Source organism: Atractosteus spatula, unplaced genomic scaffold (assembly GCF_055471065.1).
Source record: "Atractosteus spatula isolate fAtrSpa1 unplaced genomic scaffold, fAtrSpa1.hap1 Scaffold_97, whole genome shotgun sequence".
NCBI lineage: Eukaryota > Metazoa > Chordata > Actinopteri > Semionotiformes > Lepisosteidae > Atractosteus > Atractosteus spatula.
The window spans coordinates 146,742-157,231 of record NW_028296931.1 but is presented as its reverse complement, the minus strand read 5'-3'; the positions used below and the strand labels follow the sequence as shown (position 1 = coordinate 157,231).

The following is a 10,490-nucleotide window of genomic DNA, read 5'->3' as shown; positions in this document are numbered from 1 at the left end:
GATATTCTGATGCGGAGTCAGACCTGGGAAGAACACATGGCCGAGATCAGGCATGTGTTGACCCAGCTCTCCCGTGCAGGGGCCAAACTGTCTCTGGCTAAGGGACAGTGGTGTAGGACCCAAGTGGAGTACGTGGGACTATTGGTTGGAGCCCAAGGCATACAGCCACAGTCCAGCAGAGTCCAAGCTATCCAGAATATGAAGTCGCCCACTAACCTGTCTGAACTGCGCAGCTTTCTGGGAGTATGTAATTATTCCCGGCAGTTCATTGAGGATTACGCTGAAATAGCAAGGCCCCTCCACAAGCTGCTGCAGAAAGACGTGCCCTTTGAGTGGGGACCTTCCTCAGAACAGGCTGTGATGGAGCTGAAGCGCAGACTCGGTAGTGCGCCGTGCTTGGCCTACCCTGACAAAAATAAGGTCTTCTACCTTGAAGCAGGGTTCTCAGAGCACTGCCTTGGGGCTGCTCTGAGTCAGGAATATGACCAAGAGCGAAGGGTGGTGGCGTATGCCAGTCGAGCCCTGAACCCAGTGGAGCAAAAGTTCTTGGACTGCGAGAAGGCCCTGTTGTCTACGGTCTGGTCGGTAGAACAATTCCGTAGTTATGTAGGGGGACAAAAGATCATCATCGAAACCTGCCACCAACCTGTGACATTCCTGCATAGCCAGAGACTGAAAGCGGGCAGGGTGTCAAATAGCAGGATTGTGGCATAAATGATGGCCCTACAAGGCTATGAGATAGAGGTACGTTATGCACAGAGCAAGAAAATGTACCTGGGACAGGGCCTGGCTTTGGGCCAAGTGTGTCACGGCTGTGACACTGACATGGAAGCTCCAGAAACAATTCCCGCTGCTGAGCTACCGAACAATCACCGGTACTACGATGAAAACGTGGGCCAGGGCTTACCCATGGCCTATGTTGACGGTTGCTCTTTTCGCCACGAACAGCAGGTGCTAGCAGGGGTAGGAGTAGTCTGGCAAGACAATACTCCCTGTGGGCCGACCCGCTATAAGCTAGGACAAAAGACTAGTCAGTATGCGGAAGTAGCTGGGGTGCTGATCACCCTCCAGCAGGCCCTGACAAATGGCCTTAAACAATTTGTCATCTGTAGTGACTCGAACTACACCCGACATAGCTTCGTGTCCCATCTTCCGTATTGGAAGGGTACCGGCATGAAAAATGCCCGGGGCAAGGAAGTAAAGAACAAAGAGTTGTTCCTGGCCAGTGACAAGCTCACGACCGAGGCTGGAATGATGGTTTACTGGAGGAAGGTGAAGGGACACTCCCAGGTGAAGGGACCCGACAAAGACGGGAATGATGAGGCCGACCGGCTGGCTAAATCTGGCGCCTTAGAGGGTGAACCCTGGCAGTTCCAGCAGGAATGGCTACCCCCAGAAACCGTGGCTGAGGTCAAGGCGGTCACCCGAAGCAGGGCTAGACAGGATGTCGGAGCTGACCCTCAATCTGTAGTGCTTGGGTCACAGGGTTTTAACACCGATCTTGCGGAAATGCAGAAACAGGACCCAGCAATTGGGCTAATGTATCAGCATATCGCTGACCCAGTGCGTCAACCTCTTTCGGAGCAGGTGCTGAGCCAGTCTCTAGAGCTGAAGGAGCTGGCAGAGGTGAAAGACAACCTAAAAATTATAAAGGGGTTGTTGGTTTGTGTACCAGTTGCACAAGGTGTCCCAAAGTGGGTAGTTCCCCGCTGCCATTGGGGGGTCATGATCCAACACGCTCATGACGAGCCCTGTGGGGGTCACCGGGGAATCAAGGCCACGTACGACACTATCCAGCAGGTGGCATTCTGGCCTCACATGGGCCAAGACATCGCCGCGTATGTAAAGGGGTGTCTGACGTGTAGCCAGTTCCAACCATCACGGCCCTTGCACCGTGCACCACTCCAGAAAAAGGGCATGACATTCCCCTGGTCCAATCTACAAATGGATTGGGTGGGGCTGCTGGTGAGGTCATCCAGAGGGAACAAATATTTCCTCACGGTTACGTGTGCATTCACAAAATGGATTGAGTGCCTCCCAGCACCCAACGACATGGCAGAGACAACTGCAGTGCTGTTGGTGAACCATGTGTTCAGTCGATGGGGACTCCCCCTGACCGTGGACTCGGATCGGGGAACCCATTTCACAGCTACAGTAATGGCAACCCTGTGGAATATGCTTGGGGTCAAGGCCCAGTTGCATATCTCCTACCACCCTCAATCCTCGGGCCAGGCAGAAAGGGCAAACCGAACGGTGGTTAGTATGCTCAAAAAGTTTGTCTCCACCAGCAGTAGGGACTGGGACATTAAGCTGCCCCTGGTTCTGATGGCCATCCGAGCCACGCCCCATTGCTCTACGGGGGTCCCACCTTTTGAGATGATGACAGGTCGGAAGATGACTCTTCCCCTACACTGTCTTTATGGGGTGGAGGACCTGAGCACGACGGGGGCTGCTACGGCCCATCAGTATGTGTCAGCAAGCACATCTGCAGGCAACCTTTGCTTTTGCCCAGAACAATCTGGGAAGGAGTGCAGAGGGTAGGAAAGCATACTATGACCGAAAGGCAGTTAACCAGGAACTCCAAGTAGGAGACAAGGTCCTGTACTTCCAATTTGCCAAACCCACAGGGGTGGCCCGGAAATTCTTACCCAGTTGGACAGGACCCCACGAGATTGTCGATAAGGTATCACCGGTAGCTTATCGAATTCGGATTGAAAAAGGAAGGCAATCTCTGGTCTATAAGTGGGTGCATCGCAACCACCTCCGGTTGTATCGCCCACCTCAAATGGCGCCGGAGGACACAGAATAGGGTTAAAAGTCTAAACCCGATCAAGAGGGGGGTGCCCCTTTGTAGCTGCAGGTAGTTAGGTACTGTAGTGTAGGTCCTCCTAGGAAAATATATTCAAAATTATAGTGGAACTGTACCATGTGCCTCATCTGTGTTCCAGAATGGGAATCCTAAAACTGCCACGGCTGGTCCTGACAGTGCTGTGGATCGCTTCGACACAGCCCCTTGAAGTTGTGGAACCCGGTCCTCCTACCGGCATAGTCCTGCAGGACGCTCCCGGATTGTTGTTAACAAATTGCAGAACATATACTCAGCGAGTGTATGTGCGGCTGGACCCAAGTGATGTGTTTCGGAAGCACATCAACATGAACAGTAGGGTGTCCCATCATGGCAGGCAGTGGGCTAAGGATGCTGTATGGCATGCCCAGCTAGACACTATACACATGCTCCGCCAGCTGAGGAAGGCAACAGTCAGCCAGGAGGAGATGACAGGCCTCAGCCGCCCCAAAAGGTTCTTGGGGGGTCTGATTGCTGCGGCCTCCACCGTGGGCTCGCTATTTTCAGCTGGTCTGTTTGCTGCTTACACTGTCACCCTGACCACCCTGAGAAGGCAGGTGTCTGGGTTACTTAAGGAAATGCCAGAAATTCAGGACAGGCTGTATCAACAGCAGCAGCGGCTGGAAAGCCTAGGGAAAACCTTACAGGGCACAATATTAGCAGTAAACCTTCATGCAGCAGTGTTAAATAACACCCTCCACACCGTGGGCAGGATTGTCGACGTGTTACAGTGGGATTATGCTTACGTGCAACAGGTCAGGATGCTGATGCAGGATTTGCTTAGGGAGCTTAGTGCCACGATAACTAGCTTAGCCATGGGACAGATTCCAACTTACTTGGTTCCACTGTCCTTAGTAGAAGAAGTACTTAGGACAACCACTTCTGAGATGGTGCAGCCATTACAGGTACATTTTGCATACAGTCTAGGCAGTGCCATTCCTATACATGTCAACCCTGAAGCCAAGGAAATAGGTTTCCTGTTGAACCTTCCCATCGTGAGTGGCAAGGATATCTATAGACTCAAGTCTATATCGAACGTTGGCTTCTGGAGGGGGGACATGCATGTGAAGTTGACCACCCCACCGCTCGTAGCTTACCAGGAGGATGATCCAAATTTGTATCTTGTTCCAAACCTGGAACTGTGTATATCAACCAAGGATATCCACTGGGTATGCCCAAGTAAGCCATTCCTTAGGGACACAACTCAGAGGTTGTGTGGTATCAGAAAGGGGGCTGCCACTGAAAAGTGTAAAGCCACAGTGACAAGCAAAAGTGAGGTTAACGAACCCCAGGTTGAGCAGGTGGGAAAGAAATGGCTGGTCAGCACACCACAGTTAACGGTTACAATAACATATGACAGGCATGATACAGCTACCGAAGTGCAGCTACCCAACCAAACAGTTTTTCTACAAGTTCCTGAAGGAGCGATAGTGCATCTCAACGATTTAGCACTGTATCACCTGGAGTCAGAACTATACGAAACGGAACTCGAGATTGTGGACGCTTTCAGAGGACACGGCATTGACTTGGATGAGAGAATCCAAGAGACAGTAAGTCTTGAGGGTGTACAGGTAGTCGAATTTGTTCTTAACGACACAAACTTAAAAACTACACTGGTAGGTCCCAAGCACAGTCGTTGTGGATCCTCTGGGGCGCTAGGAACAATAAACGTGGTCATCTTGACACTGCTGCTGGGTAGCTGGATCATGGCTGGGGTAATGTGTTGGATGCTGTTCTCTTGTATCAAAGCCTTGCGGGGTAGTTTGAATGAGACAAAGGGAGCAATGGTTTATCACCGAAATCAGGTAACCACTCCCAAACGTCTGCCTGCTGCAGAGCTATCCGATACTGATAGTGAACTGCCGGAAGTTTAAGGTCTAGAGCTAATGATGATGCCCAATGCCTCATTCCTAGGTACCTTATAACTGAGAGCAGGTATACGCAACGTTCTTTCCAACACTATTTCCTGTACAAATTCTCGAGAGGTAATGTGAATATTGGGTGGTAGAATCCACCGTGGTACAACAAACATCACTTAACTCTGTTTTTGTTTTGAAGGCAACAACGCCTCAGGACCTCGTGACCTTCAAAAAGGGGGGATATGTAGCGGCAATGCTTGTTAATAAGACAGAATTAAGCGTTGGTATGCTCCTAAAGGAGGCCCCATCTCACCCTCCATCTCTGTGGTGCAGCCACAGAGAAAGAATTCATGCAAGCTGATTTAAGATGTTTTTCTTTTGATAAGAAGCAAGCTCCCAGACGGGGATGCAATTAGCTAAGCCTGGCTATCATGATCAATGGTCATCCACTGGCGCCTATCTGTCTAGGGAGTGCCGAATGGACATCTGGACTGCATTTCTAAGTGTCAAGAGTAAGTGACTTATATCTCACCTTGACCAACCAATCAGGGACTGGCAGGGCGTGGTAATACCACGTGGGTCTCCAATGCCCGCCAAACTCTCAACCAATCAGCACACATCTGGGTCTTGATCAAAAAGGGAGCGCAAGCTCAGTTCTGGGCTCTCCTTGGCCATTTTCGCGCATCCTCAGAGACAATCACGTGACAACTGCTGTTGTCTGCAAAAGGACTTGGACTTTGTTCTAAGCGCGAGGCCGAGGATCCCGTACGTATTCAGAATTCTACCAACGTGAATGCTCCGCTTGATCAACGGCAGCCTACAGTTGGACCCTCGTCGACAACCTGAATAGCTTATTCAGAAGCAGCGCTGGACCGGGAACGAACCAGCTTCTTCCCAGGCAAAAGAGTGACTTGTGAGGACTCGCGGTCACACTCTGTGCATAGAGACTTTCTACTAGCCAGCCGGACTGCTGGTAGATCCCCTCGGAGCAACGACTGCCCTGCGCGCCGCAGTCAGATTCCTCCGGCCTTCCTACTCCGAGCTGCACCTCGACTGGTTGGCCGGTAGCAAGAGGACGCCGACACAACGCCCATTGGACAACCGCTGCAACAGAGCCTGTCAGCTGGTTTGGTGTTCGTGCCGGGAAATTCCAAATCCAAACACAGTGGATAAGTAAACCCCATGTTCTACATTGCGTCTCGAGAATTTAATTGTACCTCAACACAAGTTGTTATCAATTTAATTCATGAGTAATGTATTTACTTCCGAGTTTAGAGTAACAGTGGGTAATAACACTGATTAGCGATTTGGTAACCGAACGATATATATTGACATATATTCTCTGTTGTGTATCTCTTTGTGTTTGCATCTCTTCGAGATTATATACCTTGTATATTGATAACCCTCACAGTAAGGTCTGCCGCTCGTATCCAGGCAGACTAGTATATGTTTGGTGCACAGTTTATATTAATAAATGTATCTCGTGTATTGAACCCGTGTGTGTGCGTTGTTAGTTGTTCTGACGATTGATTTTCTAAAAGCCCCAACGAACAACCTCGTGATTACTGCTACAATTGATAATTGTCTCAGTAAACCCATCAAACCACTACACTATCAAGACCAGCCATACACAGTACAGTTTATGTACATACAGTAATGTTTATGTTCCTAAATTAATATCGTTTATGACCTTCAGATGCGTTATGCTCCTCTTCTTTTTATGCTCAGCTACTAAAATTTCCCTTTAGTGGTAAAATTCCATATAAATATTCAAAACTAAGCGGATTGAAATGTGCACAGTAAAGACATTAGATGATGAAATCTTTTCACTACCAACCAATGCACCACGAGTGCCCCTGTCGGTCATTTTGGCCAGCCAATCACTTACCGCGGTGCCCTACGGTGCCCTGCGGGTTGGTTACTGTACCACGGGTTTTTACCGCTCATTTTCAATGGCTGCATCTGTAGGTTGTCTCTCGCAGTGTTCAGGAATTGCATTCCGAAACTGAGTCAGATCAAAAGTTGTAAGAAAAGCACCTATGGTGTCGGTTCTAACAGCTTTATTGATTCGATGTTAAAGGCCGGAAATGGGGCACAAGGCACGCGACCGCAAAAAGCGTCGCCATCTGCTTCCAGCTGCAAAATGCCGTTTGCGGACGCTGAAGCATTTGAACTTGAACTTTATTGCCATATGTAACCGGTACTGGTACAATGGAATTCTTACTTACAGAAGGTCTCTCGATTGTAAAACAAGTGTAAAAAACAAGACAAAGTGCAAACAGTGCATCAAGACAATGTACAAACAAACAATAGACAATGTGCAAGTAAACATGTAGACATTTCTTTCCAAGGCAGCGGGTACAAGCGATCTCGCGTTTTAAAACCACCAGGAAAAGCAAAAAGGCACTTTTCCTTGCTTGCGCCGGCACACAACGACGTGAGGAGGACACCGTAGTCAGCAGGATTCGAACTTGCGCGGGGAGACCCCAATGGATTTCTAGTCCATTGCCTTAACCACTCGGACACGACTACAGCGCGCGCCGCCATTGCTGCGTTCTTGCTACAATCTCACATGGATCGCGAGGCGCCGGCGGAAACCTTTTTCAAAGTCGTTCTCCATTAAAAAAAAAACCTTTCCAAAATACAAGCCTTGCAGACAGACACGCCTCAGAGGACTTAAGGGTTGCTTCATGTGGGAATGATAAAGTCTCCCCGTCCGGACAGGAAAATGGCACTTTGTTAGACACAAAAAAACAATCAACAACAGACAAATGTCTACAAGCATTTTAGAAGCCGCTCTTGAAATAGCTCTTACATTCGTGTTAGACGCAGGAATCGCCTTTTTATTGACGCTCTTACGAACGCCATGGAAAGCAAAACAAAGCAAAGCAGAGCAGAACAAAACGAACAAAATAAAACCCTCACGTCCTGCACTTGAATATAATGCCATTACGTTCCGAAGCGGTATTGGACGTCATCCTAGCACTGCAACCCGGGGCGTACGGTATATGGGAACGAGCACACGTCACGAATTGTCTCTAATCACTCTCTGCACTGTAAGGCGCCTTGAAGCGTGCACCCTCAGCATTCATCTTTGCGCATCTGTGAAAGGTAAACTCTTGAGCAAACTCTGAACCAGACACTCAAACTCCAGCTAGCATTAGGGGTAGCATTCCCACGCTACTTGAACACTTTGTTTACGCTCAGTGCTGGATTTTGGGAACTTTAGGACGAGTGGGACTTTTCTTCTATCTGTCAATTCGTTTTGTTTTGGAGACTCTTGGCTGTCTGTGTTGTATAGTGCAGCTTAAATAAAACGTTTTCGAAAACTGTGCCGGCTCAAAAGTTGTAAGAAATCCTCTCCAGCTCTTTTAAGTCTCTTCAGTTTTGTCATTTAAAGTGAAACTAGATGTATAACTGGAGCCTCACTTATGCAAATGGTGAGGCTCCAGTTCGACATCTAGTTTTACTTTATATGACAGAAGTACGTCAGACTGCGCCGGACTGGGGGATCACTTCCGGTTATTTTTACCATCTTAAACATTTGAAATCCTCCCCTAGGCAATTGTGACACTTCATCTTGGCTCCACCTAGGACACTCTTCAATCTTCCATCACTTCTCTCTTCTCCCGCAACACTCTCGTCTGTCGGTAGTATGTGGCGTCTTTGCATTACCACCAATCTCACCACAGCAAGAAAGCAGCAGGTTTTGGCAAGAGAGGAGGAGACTGCCTGGCCCAAACAGGGATCGAACCAGAGACTTTGGCGTTACTAGCACCACGCTCAAACCAACTGAGCTAACAGGCCTTGTTCTCGCTGTCCTCTCTGTGCTGCAAAAAATGGAATTCAGGGAAGTTTCTTTTGTCCTTCTTTGAATAGAAAGCCCTGCAATTCAGTGTACGGGCCTTCTCGTGCTGTTTAATGGTTCTTCAAAAATTCAAATTCAAATCCTACACTGGCCTGAAGTGCCCCCCCATTTCACAGCATTTTTCAGCTGATTTAAATGTACCTAAAGGAGAAGCATTATTGAAGACCATCAATTACCAAGAGCTTTTGTCAAAGGTTTTGGTGGTCACTTTTAATGACCACAGAGAGCTATGACCTCGGTTTTACATCTCATCCAAAAGACAGCGCCTTTTTACCACACAGCGTCTCCGTCACTATACTGGGGCATTGGGACCCGCACAGACGTCAGGGTGAGCGTCCCACCGCTGGCTCCATTAACACCGCTTCCAGCTGTAAGCTTTGCTTTTCCCTGTAGGTCATCCTCATCCGGGTACTGACCTGGCTCACAGCTTCTAAGCTTCAGTGGGTTTTCAGTTGCGAGTTGAAAGGGGATGCAAGTGATGGAGCCGCTCGCTGCAAAAGCCACTGCATTGGCCAGGAATCGAACCCGGGCCTCCCGCGTGGCAGGCGAGAATTCTACCACTGAACCACCAATGCACGCTGCAAGGGTCTACAAAAAAGACGCTTTTTTACCACTCTGTGCTGGATGTTGGGTCCCAAGGGAACTTCTGGACGAGTGAGAATTTTCTGCTATCAAAATTTGGTTTCGGAGACTTTTGGCAGCCTACAGATGCAGCCATTCAAAATGCGCGGGCGATACCGCATTATTTTGCGGTACGCTGTACGCAGTCTACCGCAAGCTACCGGTAAATACCGCGAGTTACCGTAAATTCTCCTATAATACGACAAGCAAAATAATAGTATCCGGAATTTCCGCAAGGTGGAGCTAATAAAGCTCAACCTCTCATGTTTGAGCTGTGGCCATCAAAGTCTTTAACGAAGATATTACTAATAGTATTAATAATGAATGACCTTGGACAAGCTGTAAGTGTAAACTCAAAGTATTGCCCTGGTCAACATTCTTTTTTTCATTGACCGTCTTTGTAAAAGTAACACCACAGCATTTCGCAATCACGCATTTGTTTCCAATCATGCAAAGTACAGTAATTTTTAAGAATCGATTCACCATGCCTTTCACATGCTCATAAAAGAGATTGATTTAGGAACATAAACATATTACCGTATGAAAACTGTACTGTATACAGTATGTATATGTATATTTAATGTCTTAACTGTGCCCGTTTAAGTATTGAATATTCATATCTGATTTTACCACTGAAGGGAAATCTTAGTAGCTGAGCATAAAAAGAATAGGAGCATACTGCAACGCGTGTGAAGGCCATAAACGATATTAATTTTGGAACATAAACATACAGTATATGGCTGGTCTCGGTACTTTAAAGAAAACATACACGAAACATGGTTTCATTATGACCAGAATCGGTCTTGAGATATTTTTAACTTGATTTACAGTATTTGAGAGGTATGTCTTAACACCGATACTACAGTGCTTAAGTACTGCTCACGTATATGTTTCTAGGTTTATATTATGCATTTCATATGGTCAAATTACTTTTGAGCAACTAATAAGAAGCGCGAAACGGTATGCGTTTTAGTTTCGTTTTGTGCTGGGACCCGTGGATTGATTAGAGATATCAAGTACATACAAGTCATTTTTTAAATGTTGTAGTTCGTCTTGAAAAAATGTTACGAGTACATCATCTATCAACAATTACACAGGTTCTGTTTCCATATTGCGGATTTTGGTTACGTAATATTATTTTCTAGATTTCACGTTGTGAATATATGATTTGGGCAAACAGAGCCGCAAAGAAGTACATTATGGGTTGTTGTTGTTTTTTTTGCAGTTTTATCTAGAACAAGCGATGCTTAAATCTTTGTCTGATTCTTGTGAAACTATCCACACGACAGTTACAGTA

General features: G+C 47.4%; 1 non-coding gene across 1 annotated transcript; it reads right to left on the bottom strand.

Moving 5' to 3' along the window:
• Positions 1-9,076: 9,076 nt before the first annotated feature.
• Positions 9,077-9,147, bottom strand: trnag-gcc (transfer RNA glycine (anticodon GCC)). The gene has a single exon. It is a non-coding gene; the product is annotated as a tRNA-Gly (tRNA).
• Between the last annotated feature and the right edge of the window lie 1,343 nt (positions 9,148-10,490).